The 18,105-nt window shown below is 44.9% G+C and overlaps 1 protein-coding gene across 4 annotated transcripts in view; it reads right to left on the bottom strand.

Moving 5' to 3' along the window:
* Nucleotides 1–18,105, bottom strand: part of Lpp (LIM domain containing preferred translocation partner in lipoma) — a 589,358-nt gene that overhangs the window by 520,590 nt on the left and 50,663 nt on the right. For all 4 annotated transcript variants that reach the window (XM_060370146.1, XM_060370150.1, XM_060370149.1 and 1 more), the window contains one exon: nucleotides 8,918–9,019. The gene's annotated coding sequence lies outside the window, so the exon portion shown is untranslated. The remainder of the gene's footprint in view (nucleotides 1–8,917; nucleotides 9,020–18,105) is intronic.

Genomic DNA, 18,105 nt, shown 5'->3' with positions numbered 1-18,105 from the left:
GAGCAGACAGGGTGGGAAATGGCCGCCTTACTGACCTCTTCCATCTCCTCCATGCCTCTCCCACTATGCCATGACACTTACAACAACATAGGACATAGACAGTTGGGCTCTTTGCTAAGAGCTAATCATTTTGCCTGGGAAAAGAAGTGGGGACATGCAACGGAGATCTAATGGAGTCCAGGAGCAAGGTCAATCCAAGACAGAGTCTGGCAGCACCACTTACTTTTGTGACCTGGACCTTCAACTGCCACCTTTGGCACAAATACATCGTGGGTGTTCTAACCTCTTGGAAGCAGAAAAAGGCAGACAGAGCCAACTCCTGGCCCTACTTCAATGCAGAGACCCAGAACTTAGGAAGTCTTGTAACAAGCTCCAGTAAGTCATGGACCTTCTAATCCTTGTCCCAGCTTCTCAACTCATTCAAGAGGCATACACAGATAAAGGTGATGTTAAGAGTATGTAGCTTTTAACCCTCTCTATATCTGAGAATTGAGTTTAATGCTACAATTTGCATTACAATCTTAGGAAAGACACTTAAGGTCAACAAACCAAAGAATCACAGAAACCAAGACAAAAAGAGAACTTTGTGTTTATTTGGTTTTTTTTGGTGTTTTTTGTTTTGTTTTGTTTTGTTTTTTACTGTATGAGCAACCGTGTGGAAGCTGGGAGACATCTTCAGGTGTAGTTCTTCCTTGGGTATCATACTTCTTGTTTTCTGAAACAGGATCTCTAATTAGCCAGGCCAGGCTCTCTAACCTCCCTAGCACAGGGATTAGAGGTTATAGGCCATTACACTAGTTGGTTTTTTTTTTTTTTTAGTTTTGTTTTTTACCTTAAAACATGGGTTCTAGAAACCAAACTCAGGTCCTCAAACTGAGTCCTCCCCATATCCCCAAGACAACCTTTAAAGTGTCCAGTGCCAACAGCCAAGCAACTTCCTGTATGCCTTTGCTCTCTCTTCTCAGCCACAACCAGAGCACAATGGCCAAATGACCATGGCTAACCAGCATGCAGCCTGGGATCCTTTTCAACCACAACCCCTCCACTATACCAGTTGACCCAGGAAAATGAAACCCAAACCACCTATTCCTCAGATCAGGAAAGACAAGGCCCATGCACAGGCCACAACCTGGCTTAGTTTCAGTATGAAGAGCCAATCTAGAACAAGAAAGCCCATTTGCTCCACTAAAGTCTGATCTTCTGTGGCTATTCCTTGCCTCGGGGTTTAGCTCTGAGAAGTTCACATCAAAGGTTCTCACGAGGGGCAAAAAGTTCTGAAGGGCAGAACAAAAAAGATGCCCGCTGGCCCGGAGCAGACAGGTGCTATGTGTAGAGCCACCATAGAGCGTCTCTGTCCAGAGGATGACAGCTCGAGAGCAGGTGGGAAAGCCAAGGAGGAATGCTGGGGGGGGGGGCGGGCAGCAGGAGCCAGCTAGGACATCAGCGGGCAGGGGAACGGAGACTGGGGAAGACAGGGATAGAAGGATAGAGCAGTCTTTGGGCAGTTCAACATGATCCTGGGGAGATTAATGTAATGGCATCAAAACCCAAAACATGGAAGGAAAGCTAAGAAAGGAGTCCACAGGAATGCCAAAGTCTACCTCCATTCTCGACAAAAGCATTTTACAGGAATACTCTCATTATGTAAAAGGCCATTTTGTTTTCATGTCATTCTTAGATTACATCATAGAGTGGCTACAGCCCTCTCATACCTTATTATAAATAAATCACCAGCTTAAATCAGAGAATGCACCAGGCCCACTGATTTAAAAGGAAAATATTAGATCATTTTAAATAAGCGATATAATTCAAATCAGTTGCCATTGAGACGGTGAGGTAATCTGGTGGTGAGCAGGCCCAAGGGTGAAGCAAGGACAGTCAGCAGTGGGCGGGCCTGGAGATGCGGCACCTGCTTGAGGCTGGTCCTCTGTATCGGGTCAAACACCAATTACTTTCTCCAGGGGTGCCCCAAAAGCCTCCCTCACTAAACTGTTTATGGACGTATTTCTCAGAGTCACTATTTCCCAATTCCAGAATGGATGAGCATCGACGAGTGGTGTTTGACTTTATACCACAGGAGCCACTGCGGTAAGGAAAACATCAAACCTGTGGGGACTGATGTGCAAGCACTGAGTGTCTTCCCGCTCTCCAGGACACAGGAAAATGAAAAGACCAAGACAAAGGTAGCACAGAGAAAAAGCACTTAAGGGTGATTTCCAGCAGATAATTACATGTGACCAACGAAAAAAGAAAACTAGAGCCGGCGAAATGGGTCTGCAGTACAAAGTACTGGCGGCTCTCGTAGAGGACTCGGGTTTAGTTGGCAGCGCCAACAGTGGCTCACAACTGGGTTTAACCACGGTTCCAAGAGATCAGTGCCCTCTTCTGGTCTCTGCAGGCACCGCACACATGTGGTGCACAAATGTGCATGGTATGTATAATGCACAAACACTCATACCTATAAATACATCTTGAAAAAAGACAAGAGAAAACTAATGCTGCGCCAACTACATAACAAGCAGCCACTCAACAGGCAGTCACATACGCGATGCTCAGTGGAGCACAGAGTCTGTGACACTGACAAGCTATGTCTCACAATCAGACGTGAAACTAGGACATTGAGTAAGAATCTGCATGTAGTATGCCCTTTTCCTAAACCCAGCTCTGTGACGTCACCATCACCCACAGAACTAACTCTGTGTCTTACTATGTGCTTTCACTACAAATGAAATACACTGAGTACACTAAAGAAAAAGAGAGAATAGTAACTTTTGGCCCAGTAGCATTTTTAATGACCACAGCTATGCTTTCCTCTGTCTTGGGCTCCAGGGCTACTAATAACCTTGACCCTGATTTTAAACCTCTCGTTTCCATTAACTTTGAGAGACTCGATTAAGATGAACACCACAGGAACCTGACACTGTCTATAAGATGACCTGCTGAGCCCGTTTTTATGAGAAGACTATTTTGGTAGGGAGAAGAGACGGATGCCCTGGAAAGAAAGTCTCTGCCAGACAGAAGGTATTGGCTGAGGTTTCCTGTCTGATCCCGTCAGCCTCACAGCAATGTTGTGCAGCAACTCTCCGTTCCTAATGCAAATGTTATTCATAACTACAGAGACACACTGTCTGAGCCAAGAAACACCGATTTATTCAACTGCTCGGGACACAGTATGACCTAAGAGCAGTGCATCCCTGAAACATAATGAAAGAGACAAGATGGAGGCTCCAGGAGACAATTTTGACCTACTTTTACCTCATCTGTTTCTGAAACAGAAGAAAGGTTAGAAAAAGAAAGAAAAGCAAACCTAAAGGTTACATGGACACATTCCAAAGAGACAAGGGTGGCCAGGTTGGAAGAAAAAGTGTTTAGAGGAATTTCATGACTTCCCCCTGCACTACACTCTGAGGCAGGTCTGCCCCTCCCCAGCTCCCGGCATCTCACCTACACAGCTAAGGTCTCAAGCAAGAATTCCAGTCATTTCCCCCAAAGCAGCTGTGACTGCTGACAAAAGCCAAAAATGCAGAGGTGGGAAAGGACAGCATTAGCTGAGAGCTTGTGATTCTGCTCCGAAGACTCGGGCCAATTTTGCATCCTATGCTGTCGCGTATCAATGTTTTCATGAAGAATTTCAAGTGGAATTTTCCTCCAAAAAGTTTCCAAGGCAAACTGATCTACAAAGACACTGAGCTTATTCAGCAGCATCTGGTATCCCCCTGATTCTCATCTCAACATATCATATGTAACCTGGAAATCTGTAACCATCAATCCCTTAAAGAATCCCCTGTACCATTCATGGAGATAACCTAGAACCCCTGCTCAGATGTAGCCCATGGCAGCTCAGTGCCCAAGAGGGTTTCCTAGTAATGGGAACAAGGACTGTCTTGGACATGAACTCAGAGACTGGCTCTTTGATCACCTCCCCCTGAGGGAGGAGCAGCCTTACCAGGCCACAGAGGAAGACAATGCAGCCACTCCTGATGAGACCTGATGGGATAGGGTCAGAGGGAAGGGGAGGAGGACCTCCCCCATAAGTGGACTTAAGGAGGGTCATAGGAGAAGAAGAGAGATGGAGGGTGGGATTGGGAAGGGAAGAGGGAGGGGTTACAGCTGGGATACAAAGTGAATAAAGTGTAATTAATAAAAAATAAATAAGTTTAATAAAATTTTTAAAATAAATAAATGAATAAAAGAATCCCCTATAACCCACATTCTGGGAATCATGTCATTCCCTCCTGTTGCCCATGGGCAGGCTGCACTGATTCAAGTCTAACAAAGAGAATAGTGTATCATTTCCAGTGTTGGTCATAAAAATAAATAAGGAAGGAAGGAAGGGAGAGAGGGAATGAGGGAGGGATGGAGGAAAGCACGCTCAGAGAAGCCAATTGCCTTGGTGGCTTACCCTGTGGACAGGGCAAGAATGAAAGCACTCAGACCAACAACCTGAGGGGAGTCGGTTACACTCACATCAGTTACGATCACATGACTGGGCTTTGTCTCCTCTAATGGAACCTTCAGAGGAGACTACAGGGATGGGAAAACTCACAGGTAACCTCAGGAGGAGTCGTGTGGGCCCCATCTAAGCTGCCAAATCTCTGACATGCAGAGACTTTCAATAGGTGTTTCTCGTTTGAGCTGGCAATTACAGGGGAAATGTCACACAGGAACAGCAACTACAACACTGTGTCAGAGTTTGAACTGTTCAGATTCTGGAACGTTCTCATGGTCCTCCCCACTCAATCTGCTAAGCCTAAGAAGCAGACCACCAAAGGTTCAGTATCAGGAGCTCTTCAAAGAAACCCTTGTGCTCCAGAACACAGAAATGCTTTCTAGCTTTGAGACCAGGCACATCCCAGCCACACACACATCACTGTGAATGTTACATCAGTGTATAAAACTCAATGCAGCACTTTCTGCTACAGCTCCTCGCTTCAGAGGAGCTAGAGACAGCACGTGAAATTTGGACCTGTTCAAACTTCGATATCATCTATACCCACTCTTAGATACTGAGCAGCATCTGTTCCCAAACTACAGTCATGGCCCTCCCATACACCTCCAGTTAAATTAGGGATCAATACTGTTCCTAGGATCCCAATGCTCTCCACTCTTCACACCCTCTTGTCTAGACCCTGTGAGATCTGTGGCTATAATTTACTTACCTCGATCTTCAATCATAACCTCTCATAAGGCTTGAAACATATGTTGTGATGAGTAAAAACACTGTGAGCAATCATCTTTCCACGGTGTATGACTGTGTTCTCTATGTACCTTCCCTCAAAGCTTCTAGAGATCAAGGAACATGCCTACCTCACAATAATACCGCAAGGAATCTATGACTGGGCTGTGCTGGTAGCTCAATGCCAGACTACTTACTTGCTGATCATAGAAAAAGCCATGGGTTCTAGCTCCAGGACTCTCCACTGTAGGAAGACATAAAAACATTCTGAAGTTGCTGCCTTTCTGAAAAATACTACAATCAGGGCAGAAAACAAGGATATACGCTACAGCCAGATGTAGAAGTTTGGTAGCAGTCTACCAAGGATCTTACACTCACCCACGCAGGCATTGGACACCTTCTATCTCAAAGTAACCCAGTGAGAAAGAAGTCCTACAACCCTGATTTCCCAAGGCCATGCCAAGGAGAGAAAGAAGCATCCCCATTGCACAGGAAGCCGAGAGGAAATACTGTGGAACTAGGAGAAAGGCTGAAAAGAGCCTCCTCTCCCTCTTATTTAGCCAACAGCAAGCATACCTCCTACAAGTTGGCCCTGCTACGTGAAGACCCGCAGACTCTGGGAGACATCTTGGGCCTCTGTTCACCCTTAAGTCCCTTGTAATTTGTGAAACCAGTAAATAGAAATGAAACCTGGCTTAGCAGATGGTAACAAATGCTCAGAAACCAGCTGGCCAAGTGTCTGCAGGGAGCCAAGACATCCACCTCTAACAGAAATGACCAGGGCTTTGCTTCCGGCGGAGACCAATACCTGGTAGCTCTTAAAACCAAAACGGAAATATTAAAACTGAAAGTCCTTGGCTACAACAATCGTACGTTGCTATCCAAAGAGGGAAATCATTTCCTTCCTGACTCCCACTGGGCCAGGCATGCTTGGGGCAGAAGGTGTGATTATGTGAACAAACAGAGCAAGAATCCCACAGGCTAGACTACAGCTTCTCCGGGTCTCTCCATATCTACCTCCTAGCACCTCTCACTGCTTGAGGTTCAACTTTAATGATTAATAAAGCTCCAAGTTTAGTTTTTTGTTTTTTGTTTTTCCTTCCAAGACTCAGAACAAGTTAGTCCTCACTGAGTCTTGGGGAGGACAGCACCTGGGTGTGGAGAAGGATGAATGCCAAGCATAAATACTAGGTACTGTACTAGGCACAGTGCTAGACTCTTAACCTTTACAGTACCTTTACAGTTTTAATCCATTTTGAATCTTGAAGGAAGAAAACAATTCCGATAACCTATCATGAATGAATAGGCCACACTTGATAAATTACTACCAACAGGCTTGCACAATCAACATACAAGACAATCACTGTGACCTGAAATTCTGAGACTGGGAAAAGGAAAGCAAAGAAAGGCTAACCCTTGGCAGGCTCTTGGTTATCCACCCTGCCACACGCTACCTTTGAAGGCATGCACGGTAAATGTCTGAAGCCGCCCTGCTCCCTGAAGCCTCTTCCAATGCAGCCGTTTGTTTAGTCCTCAAGAAACCATGTCGTCCGGCCTTATCTGTAATACAACCCCTGGAACTACTCAACAGATTCAGCCAGTACCTGATAGAGCACCCTGGGTGAAAGGGACACTCACAACCTTCAGATCTATTCTTTTAACCATGAAAACGCGGCATGGGCCTTTTACTCACCAGACACCCCTCTAGACTGAGGGACACACAAACACCATCCCTCTCCTGACTGAGTGTTTTATTCTTGAAGGTCAAGGTCAAGTATATCCCAGCATCCTGCCTTTTCCAATCTCACTCTTGATTGGCACATCACTTTGGTCCTCTCGGTACCTTTGTTTGTATGGAGTCCAGCTGGCCAACTCCCCTTTCAGAACATGACTCAAGGCCTGAAGCATGACACTCTAAGGAAAGCTGACAACAAGGCCTCTCTCCCCAACAGTGTAACTGCTCTGCGGAGCCACTTCACCTCTGCTGTGTGGCTGCCATGAGGCTGGAGTAGGACAGTCTCAGGTATGTATATTCATGTAACACAGACCCATCCTTTCGGCCTCAATGATAGGCTCGTCAATGTGCAATAGCTAAAGCCTTTCTGAAACTGACCACAAGGCTCATTCTCCTTTAAAAAGGAAAGCAGATATCTTCATCCTGGTCACTGGACATCTAGGTAGATGTCTTTGTCCTGGTCACTGGACAGCTATGCAGATTCTTCAGCCTGGTCACTGGATAGCTATCTCCTAACCATAAGGCAAATATATTGAGGATGATAAAGCCAACAACCAAAAGGGGCACAGCAAAGAACACCGCAGAACCTCAGAGCTGGACATGAGAGCTGGAGTCCTGCTCCAGTTGAGCCTGAAGCCACCTCCCCTGTGAGCCACGTCTTCTGAACTTGAAAGGTCACCCTTCCACTTTGTTCTAAATAACATATGCCAAGACCATGTCAGTGCTTCAGAAGCAAGAGTCGCTGTTGAAGCTTAACTAACTCAGGCTAACAGACACTTCTGAGCCTCTTCCAGCTGACTCATTAACGCAGTCTTTCCTGTTCTGCCATTACACCACTTGAGTTCATTAAAGCCAAGTTCAAGGCTACCACAATTTCATTTTAAACACTGAGAAACTCAAAAGGTGAGGCAGGTAATAAAGATTCCCATCGATGCAGTAACCAGAAGCTGGGGCTAGGGACAAATATTCGAGCCCACGTTTGAAAGTTTTATTAGAGAAATACTGCCAAAGAGTGCAAGCTACCTACGCTATAGAGAGCAACGTGCAATGAAAACAGTGGAACAACAATAAAGGAAATAGAGTGACAAAATAGAAGGATGAACTCAGTAAACTTTCAAATCAAGTTGGGTTTTTTTCCCAAACACAACAGCATTCACGGTGTTTTGAAAACCTCCACAACAGTCAGAGTGAGGTTTATTATTTATGCATTTTAATGCAAATCCTTGGACTGGTCTTCATCATGGAGACCACAGAAGCAGAATCGGTAAATGCCTCAGCAAGAATCCTCCAACTACTCTCCTTCAGCTCCTCACCAGGATACCACCACGCCACACCACCAGATGATTATTTATGCCATGTCCATCTTTTCTACCTGTGAAATAGAGAGCCATTGCAAAGCAACTCATCTTGTCCTCATTCTCCTTTCCAAGAGCCAGCAAGGGAACACTAGCAGGTCATTAAAACAAAGGCCCCATCCACTGCCAAAGCTAAGTTAGCTCTCTCTACCTCCAAAGGTTGATGAGAAAAGAAAATGAGGTTGAAAAAAAAAAAGGCACATTACACAGGAGTAAACAGGAAACATCTAATTACTTTGATTACTTTGGTTTCTTTCTTCCCAAGGGTAGCCAGTGTTCCCTGTCATCTTTGCGTTAGACTCTCAATTTCAATAATACTTCAATTGTTGCCTAAAGAGAGAGAAGGAAGCCACACAGTGACTGGCAAGATGACTTGTCACGAGCTTTCCTCCAGTTTCTCTTCATGCCACCTTGCAGGAGGTAAGCCCACCTTCACACTGCCATGTATTTTACTGGCATTGTTATGTCTAGCTTGTTACCACAAAACCAATTCAATGACGATGGTGATGATGATGATGATGATAATGATAATGCAAACATTTTAGACTTCTCCAGGTCTCAATTCTTGTCACCAGCATCCATTATTTCTAAAATTGATTAAAGCAAGTATATTGCTATCAAAAAAAAAGCATATTTCTGTACAAAACTCACCAACTAAGGGAAAATACCGCCCCACCAAAGAGGGAACAGTGAACAAACGCAGAAGTAGATGACTTGCTATCTCTGCTTCTGTCCTTGAGCTTGTGTTCCCACCTGTAGGAAACAGAGAAAGAAAGGCTTGAGTCTCCTGGCTTCAACCTCTTCGTACTTCCTAGGTAACATCTCTGATCAGACCACAACGGATAACGTCTGACTTCCAGACCTCCCAAACCTCTGGTCAGTACCAGGCACTCTTCATTGCATGTCTGTCTCAAAGGAAGGAGAAAGAGAATGATCTCCATTTTCATATGTCAGCATCCCTGGAAAACAGCCTTATCTAAGTAATGAAAGTACAAGATAGAGTCACAGAGAGTTTCAAAATCTTATTATTCAGTAACTCCTAAATATAATACAACATTGAGAACTACAGGTCTTTTCTTGGGATTACACAAAGTATATTTCAGGGCAATGGACTATGATTTAATTTGTCTGTGGTATTCGCAAACCAGAAAAACTCTACCCTCGTTCTCATAGCAACTTTGAGCACTTTCTAATCAATCATATAATTGCCTCATGCCCATGGTATCTGTCTTCCCATCCATGTATAAATTTAAAAGTTGGGGGAAGGAGAAACCCTTAATGTGACTTCCCCACTTCTTCTTAAACAAGAAATCCTGGGAACCAGGGCTGTGAAGGAGCAATCTGAGAAACCATCATTAGTGACAAGGGATTTGGGGCTTGGTCCACCAGATCTAGTTACTGCCCATCTTTAACAGGGGACACAAACTAAATACGGCAGGAACTAGTCTTGTGTTATATGCTAAAGCATACCCCAACAACAAGAAGAAATTCTGTAAGAAAAATTGAGTTTAATTGGGATGAGTGCACTGAAGCAGTCCGTTTCCTGAGGGTTTGTGGTCTTCCGAATACCAGAAATCTCAAAAACCCACTTTCACCAGAGTATAATTTCAAAGATGCTGAGAAACTGATCGGTAAGAGGCCAACTTTAGAGCTATGGAAAGTTCAATCTCATAGGGGGAAAAAAAGATACCCCCAATCCCAAACACCAGGAAATCAAAGCCCCCTTAGGTAGGGCAAGGGGAGAGAAATGCAAAACTTTTTGAGAGAGGCAGAGGGCTTCTGACTCCCCAAATTTCTAAACCTAACTAGAAGTCACAGCCCTCTACCCAGTCCAGGGGGAGTCCCGTCCATTCCACAGCTTCTCTTCATGTGCCAATGTAGGTGGCCTCCCTTTCCCACAGTCAACTTTCTCTTTTAATAATTTTCTTCTTCTTTGCCATAAAGAGAACAAGCCGCTTTGCTAAAGAACTGCTGTGAAATGATTGAAGTTCCCATGCAAACAAACCATTAGCAGAGTTCAAATGCAATTTAAATTACCAGTTGTTAAAGTGCTCCTCAATTTCACAGTGAGTTTCTAAGGAGAATTACATGCTATATACTATTTAATTGGTTGTTTTCTATTTTTTTAACATCCTTTTATTCCCTCCACCCTTATACTTCAGAAGTGTCTATAAGAGCTTCCCTTTAAAAAAGTATACATTGTTGAGCAGATTAAATGTAAAGATTGAATAGTATCAGAAAAGATAGCTGCAGGAATATGCAACTCAGCAAAAATTGATGGCTTGGAGACCCCCAAACATGTAGAATTTCAAAACCTTAGAAATCACTAACAGTGCCCACACTCTTAAAAGATGAAGATGTGAAAGCCCCAGGAGTGAAAGGAGGCATTGCTCTGAAGCCCTCTCCCTGAGAGTGACATATTCAAGGGAGACCTCACAGCTCACAACTTCCAGCCATTGAACAACTTTTTCACATGGTGTCTGTAGGTTTCAGAAGACAGTGAGAAATACACAATACATTTGACTTGCTACTTATATTTTTTTAAAAGAAATAATGGAATGTTTTTCACATAGCCTCCTGGCTTGTAAAGTGGAAATGCCAAATGTTTCCCCAAAAGGGAGGAACAGAAGGAAAGACTGAAGAATGAGTGCGAAGAAGCAGAGAGAAAACACATTCTCCACAGCCAAAGTCAAGAAACTCAAGTAGATTCATCAGACAGTCTAAGGGCTTTGCGACTGCAGATTCCCATTGCTTTACCTAGCCCTAAACCAGCAGCTACCATGGAGAAAAGACAAGCAAAGCCAGGCAGGCGACGGCACATGTGTAGATAGAGAGCTTTCTGAAAGCCATCAGGATTACAGTTCCAAATCCAGGGCTTGTGTAAATGATTTTAATGTTTCCAAGCTCAAGTTCCCTGTCAGTTAAGTAAGGGCTGATCCCACCTGCGCTTCAGGGTGTGGACGACCGTTGCCTGGAATTCTACCTCCAGCACAGGCAGGACAGACCCCACACAGCGTGCACTGATGCATGCTCACCTCTTCCCAAGGTTTCTATCATTTCTCAAGGACCATGGCTCTACAGATACAATTCATTTAGTTAAAAACTTAATATGAACCATTTATGCTCTCTAAACATGTGTGATGTTCCTTCAAACTAAACTCATTTATGCTGTCATTTTCAAAGAACGAAATACATGAACACTTCACATGTGTTTTCCTTCTAATGCAAACTGTTCGAAAATGCTACTTTAAAAAATATTTCCAGTCCTAATTGTTAATCACATGTTAATCAGCCTCATATCCAACATCTTGTTTAAACCCTCCATCAACACTGACAAGAGTTCTTACTTAGACACAAAGGCACCTGACAACTGAAATGTACGACAAAGGTTTGGGGGCTATTAGTACCAAAGTCTTCAAAACCCAAGCTCTGTGACAGGGTTTTATTAATTATAGTCACAAATAGAATATGGACATTTATTCTACTTCTCAGGGCAGAAATATACCTTTAAAAAAACTGCCATTTTCACACTTCAAATTGCTTTGGTATAAAAATAATGGCTGTGTGTTTTAAAAAAATGTTCATGTAAGAAACCTGCAAATCTGTTGTCTGTTCTACTTTGTGGTTAAGTTCTTAAGTGAAAAGCTCAGAGGCCTGTAGTCAGATACCTATAGGTATCCAGAACATAATGGCCTGAGAAAGGATAGTCACGAAATACCATCAGATCAATTCTAAAACAGATTCCAAATGGCTCTGTCAAGATTAAACAAACCCTGATTAACCCTGGTATTGACTACCGAAACCCCCTCGGATAGCTATTAGTTGACATGATGGCATATTCCTGCAGTCAGGAATACAGAAAACAGATGTCTGCCAGCACTGCAGGCTTTGATCAAACTGTATGAACCCAGCAGGCGTAGGTGTCCCAATGTGTGGAAACCCCACAAAGAACTCAGAGCCTCCCTGTGGGAATGCTGGAACACACAAGACAGGGTGAAAAGAATGCCAAAGAAAGTTCATGCTATGCTCCCCTGAGGCTCCGGAAGTTCTCTGCAGAGGCTGTGACTTAACCCAAGATGATTTCCATATATGAAGGAAGAGAATGGGCAGAGGGAACCAACAGGTACAGGGAACCAATGGGCACAGGGAACCAACAGGTAAAGGGAACCAAAAGGCACAGGGAACCAATAGACACAGGAAACCAATGGGCAGAGGGAACCAATGGCAAAGGAAACCAATGGGCACAGGGGACTAATAGACACAGGAAACCAATGGGCAGAGGGAACCAATGGGCACAGAAAACCAATGGGCACAGAGAATCAATGGGTACAGAAAATCAATGGGCCCAGGAAGCCAATGGACAAAGGTATTAAGATGAGCTCAAAGTATCCTCAGAGACCCTACTGAGGCCAGCAACAAAGAGCTAAAGGGATACAGTAAGAAATGAAGTTGGAGAGGGATTTACAACCAGAACATGGAGGACTCGGTATCCAGGTCTAAAGTACTTGAATTGTAAGACTCAAGGGGACTCCATCTGGGGAAATGATACAAGAAAAAAGCTAAATGGCTCAGCCACCAAGTTAATAAAGGATTCCCTTCCATAGTCAGTTTTCCATAACAGGAAGATATGAGCCTGTAAGGGATGTTCCCAGAGGAGAAGATGCCTCTCAAATGATCCCTAACCCACCGCTCCTCTATCCCTCTCTTCTAACTCTTCAACTCTTACAGGAAGGAAACTAAGCTTCATACCCCAAGCAAGGCCTCCACTCTGCCATGACAGACAGCCAGCACTATCAGCTCCTGAAAGCCTGAGACCAACTCTCTCTGTTCCTTATCACTCAGGAAGCAGAGTCCAGTCTGACTCATCCTTGTGTGTGCTAAGAATCCCACGATGCAAAGCTCCTTCCTGGCTAGCCTAGCACTACAAAGCGGAACCTGTGGAACCTTCAGCCGACAGTGCCCTAACCTGATGTGATCAATTAGGATGTGTGGAAGTGCTCTTTCCTTTAATGCAGCCTTGAGCAATTCCATATACCCACAGACCTACGAAAATGAGCTACTCTCTCTGCCCTCAACGAGCTCCATATAAAAGGAGAAGTGTGACAAATACAGTAAAGGTCAAGAGCTGAGGAAGAGGCATAGAGCAAGGCACAAGTCCCAGAACACACAGTGACATGGGGTGTTCACTTATTTACACCCATGTGATGGAAAAGAAACTCAGTCATGTATCTCAACTGACAGCCAGGAGCCAAGCCTGGATCTCGTGCCTCTAAGCAAAAACAGGAACACTCTGCCACCTCAGTGCTAACTGGTGCAGGTTAGCACAAAAGACCCCTTTTCTAGGGCACAGGAGGTAGTGCCGGGGAGCAGATGGTGAGCACGATGAACTCCTCTATAGGACAGCAGGAGTTTACAGAGAGAGAAGTGAGGTCACCTCAGACTGGAGGAACAGTGTGAGCTGAAGAGTGGAGGTGGATGAACATAGGCTGTCTGGGGTTGGGGGAGAGGTGGAGAAGGTGCTACATGAGAGGTATAGCCAATGGTGGACACATATTTGATTTGGGTTCCAAGAGGCCCTCAATTCCAGGGACAAGGGTCTTGCTTACAACTGTGACTACACAACAATCACATTTCAAAAGGAACGATGGCGTAATTTCAGCTTCCCTTAGGATTTCATGTTGCAAAGCTGGGGACAACCAAATAATCTTTCAGGATCCTGGGCCAAGAAACAAAATGGGCCCTCAGGTTTCTTTGGGCCAACATTCAGAAGGATGCTGTACATGGCTTTGATGTTAGGGGTGAGAACATCTTTCGCTGTTCTGTACATCCTGACCTTGAGAAAAGCCACTTGTAAGTTCCAGACCCCACCTAGAACACAGACTTTGTGAACACGGCATGGGGAGTGCAGTGGAAATCAGAATCAGCAGAACTGTCCTCCCCTCTGCTCCTGACTTTTTAACTATAGAGTTTAGCAAGTCGCTTCCTTTTAATAAGGACACAGGTTGTAAGAACGGCATTCTTGGAGCCCAGTTACTGTGACAGCAACTCATATGTGAGGCTGAAGGTGAGGACATGCTTCTCTACGTGTAAGCTGACATGTTTAGCACAGGTGTTCCTCCTACGGAAGACACCACATTGATAGCATAATATGAAAACTACCCAGTCCTCCTGGAGAATTGGTCTAAATCTGGAGTTGTCAACAGTTTTGTTTTTTTTTTTTTTTCTCCTGCTGAAAATTGAGCTGTATTCCCCAGGCAAGCCATTACATCTTTTTGTGCCAAATTGTTTTCATCTTTTAAATGACCCAGTAATCCCACTTTGGGCAATATACATAAGGGAATAATCCAGAAGGAAAAAAGATGGCAATTTGTTCAGAGATGTTATTCATAGTGCTATTTCTAGTTCTTTATATATCCCTCTATTATAGCACTTATCTCACTGTGCTGTAATTATCCACTCCCCTTCCATACGCCTCCAAATTATCTTTGAATCAATCCCCAGCACCTAGCACAATGCCTGGCACACAGTAAGAACTCAATAAATGTTTGTTGACTGAATGGGTAATATGAGAGAAATTTTCAAAGAAACAAGTAAGCACAAACAAAAGAGATGGTGTTACTGATTTCCTCTTTTTCCTCTTTTTTTTTCTCTCTCTTTTTTAGAGAACCTCGTAACTTTAGACTGAAAACTATGTAAAGAAGAAAACCATTTAAAAAGCTCAGGAATGATTGCCTACTGATTTAGGTTTTTATTTATTTATTTATTTATTTATTTATTTATTTTTTAAGGTCCAGACTTAGCCAGTTGTATACAGGTGGCCAAGGGGTACCCAGAGGCACAAGAGCCATGCAAGATCATTTTGGCATTGGTAAGGAGGCGTAATAGATTAGTCATCATAGCTTCTCAACATGCTTCGGACACTACTTTGATGGGAGACTTTGAGTAAACTTCCTGACAACACAGACACCTCTCTCCACTGAAAAGCAGAGGTATTTCCCGGAAAGCCCAACACAGGCAAAGGAAGATCAGAGAGAGCCGTGAATAGAAAGCTAAGCTCAAGAAGACAACTGGGGAGATGGCCTCCTGGCCAGTGCCTCAGGCCTCAAGCGGTTTTCGTGCAGCAGCTTCTTGGGGATGCCTGGGCCTTGCAGGCCCATTTTACATTACAGAAGCTGTCTTGCTAAAGATACAGGAACAAGAGAAAGAAATATCTTTGTGAAGATAAACCACCCTGAGACAGGACTGGAGACATAGTTCAATGATAAAACATACACTTACCAAATGTGCTGAACAAAACAAAAAGGTAGCAGGTTAAATGGCATCACACCAAAAGTTTCAATTCACATTCCTGGTGGGAAAGAATATATTACTTAAAAAAAAAAAATCTAGAGAGGGCAAAGGAAGTTACATATTCTGAAAGGCTTGTTCAGGGTATTCTAAGAGCTCTGAGCCAGGATATAGGGAGCCAGAGCCCTTGCACCCTCAATTACTTGGCTAAAAGCTTGAGGTTAGAACTCCAAGAGGGCAGACTGAGAGGGTGGAGGGAGGGGGCTGGGATCAGGCAGAAAAGCGATTGATTGGATAAATAGATAAATGGGGGAGGGGAGTCCATAGTCTTAGGCCTGGAATTCTTGTAACTTCTCCACAAAATAACACTGATGTGTGTTTATGAAGCTCTGGATCCATTCAGCTTGACATTTCTCTAAAGGAGATCACACTTTGGCATCCCATTGAAAAACATATGCAACAAGTCCTAAACTTCTTCTCCCTCCTCCATCCCACTGCTACAGCACGGCTTCAGGCCTCACCTGGAAGATGCCAAAAGTCTCTTTACATTTTGTACTTCCGCTATTGCCCTCACGTTACAACGTAATTCCGGGGGTTACCAACGGACCTGGCCTTGGGACTGGAGGCAAACTCAGGTCTGTCTCATGGTTTCCTCACCACCTTTCGGCCCCTTCTAGCTCTGCTCTGCTGCTTTTGCGTTCTGCAGCCGTGACCTGCTGGCACGGCACACCCCTGCGTGCACCACACATAGCTCTCTCTCCACTCTGTACGAGCTCTCCACTGCCTGCCCTGCCCTTTCCTCTGTCTGTTTCATGGCTGGCACTTGTCACTCAGATTCAGCTGGAACTGACCTTGCAGCGCCCCTCCCCCACATTCAGCCCCCCCTGGTGAATCTTCCTCCCTAACACCCTAGCTGCCTTGTATGTTTAATTATGCAGGTCTGCGCCCTGTGCTGGGATGTAACCCACAACAGTACAATGCATGGGAGTAGAGACTCGGTAATGATCAATAAAGCTAGGAGACCAGGGAGAAAGCGCAGTCAGTAGAGTACTGAATTCTAGCCCAAGAAACCAGGTTTTAGAAAGACAACCACGGTGTCACACATTTGTAATTCAAGTGCTGATGAAGCGGTGACAGGCAGATCCCTAGAACTTGCTGGCCAGCCAACTGTGCCTACTCACTCATACACACACACACACACACACACACACACACAGGATTTAATAAAATTATATAGTTACAAGACACAAAAGAAGCCTGGCAGATCAGCTCAGGGCTAACTCCTGGCCTTTGCAGTAAAACAGACCCAGATGACTAAGCCTGTATGCAAGGGCCAGTAAGGGACCTGGCAGGTTCTCACACTTCCTTGGGCCTTGCTTTTCTTGCAGGTATGTTAGAATAACATCTGCCTTAAAACGTGGGGAAATTACAGATAAGCCATAGACTGGTTTCTGTAGGGCTCAGCAAGGACTCAGTACGTGCTGTCGAATAGACACATTTTCTAGGCAAGCCTCAGAAAGCACACAAGCAATGTGCTACCCAAGCAAGACACAGATGGACGGCAGAGTCAGAAAAGGGGCCTCAGGCTGAGCAGAGCCATTCACTGCAAAGGCCTCTCCTACCTCACTTGTAGAACAGCATGAATGCAAGGTCAGGGCAACAGACTGAGAGACACCGGGTTCTAATCCTACCAAATCCATCAGCAAGCAAACCAGACCCCCAAGCCCTCCTGCACCGTCTGATGCTGTGAAATACAACAGTGGCTGGCTCCAGAAGCGCTGAAAGCCCATCCAATCTACAAAAAGTCACCAACGCTCTGTGGACCACACGACGTTACACACCAGTGTGTCACACCATAGCTCTGCAGGGTAAGATCAGCCCACCCTCAGTCCTCACACACATCCCATTTGGTTTATGGCTTTACCCCTAGCAGTCAGACAATACCCCCAAATTATCTTTCGACCTCAACTGAAGTTAGGCATCAGGTGGACACAGTATCTGTAGCGGGTTTTTGTTGGTGATGGTGTTGGTGGTGTTGTTTTTAGGTGCAAAGAAAACTTTACCTCGGGCTGACCCCACTTCTAAATCTCTCTGGAGGGCTGCTCCCCTGGGAAAGCAGCTATCCCAGCTCCAAACTACAGCTCCAAAGCAACATTCTTCACGGTATTTCCCACCGCCACCCTGTCCAAGCCAGCATCCCAGGTCCGCTGGCAGAAGCTCTGCTGGCGATATGATGTACTCACTTGAGGAGGTCACCACCACAGAAAGCTGGCCTTCACTGCCCTTGCTCCCTCTCCCAAAGCCAGGCCTAGGAGAGGACACAGCAGGGACGTGGTCCAGAGCCTGAGGGCAACTGAGCTGAGGCACTCTCCCTTCAGCCTCCAGGACAAGAAGCAGAGGCATGGGGGGAAGGGGGGAAGGGCAGGAGGCGGGGGAGGGGGCTCGACTTGGTTTCTGGAAACAAGAATTCAAATCCTGCTTCTCCCAAACCCTGAGTCACTGCCTTCCCTTCCAATAGATGAGTGTGGTGGGTAAACATTTCCATATATGGA

Source organism: Meriones unguiculatus, chromosome 17, assembly GCF_030254825.1.
Source record: "Meriones unguiculatus strain TT.TT164.6M chromosome 17, Bangor_MerUng_6.1, whole genome shotgun sequence".
Lineage (NCBI taxonomy): Eukaryota > Metazoa > Chordata > Mammalia > Rodentia > Muridae > Meriones > Meriones unguiculatus.
The sequence above is the reverse complement of the archived record's forward strand: the minus strand, read 5'-3'. Positions and strand labels throughout refer to the sequence as shown.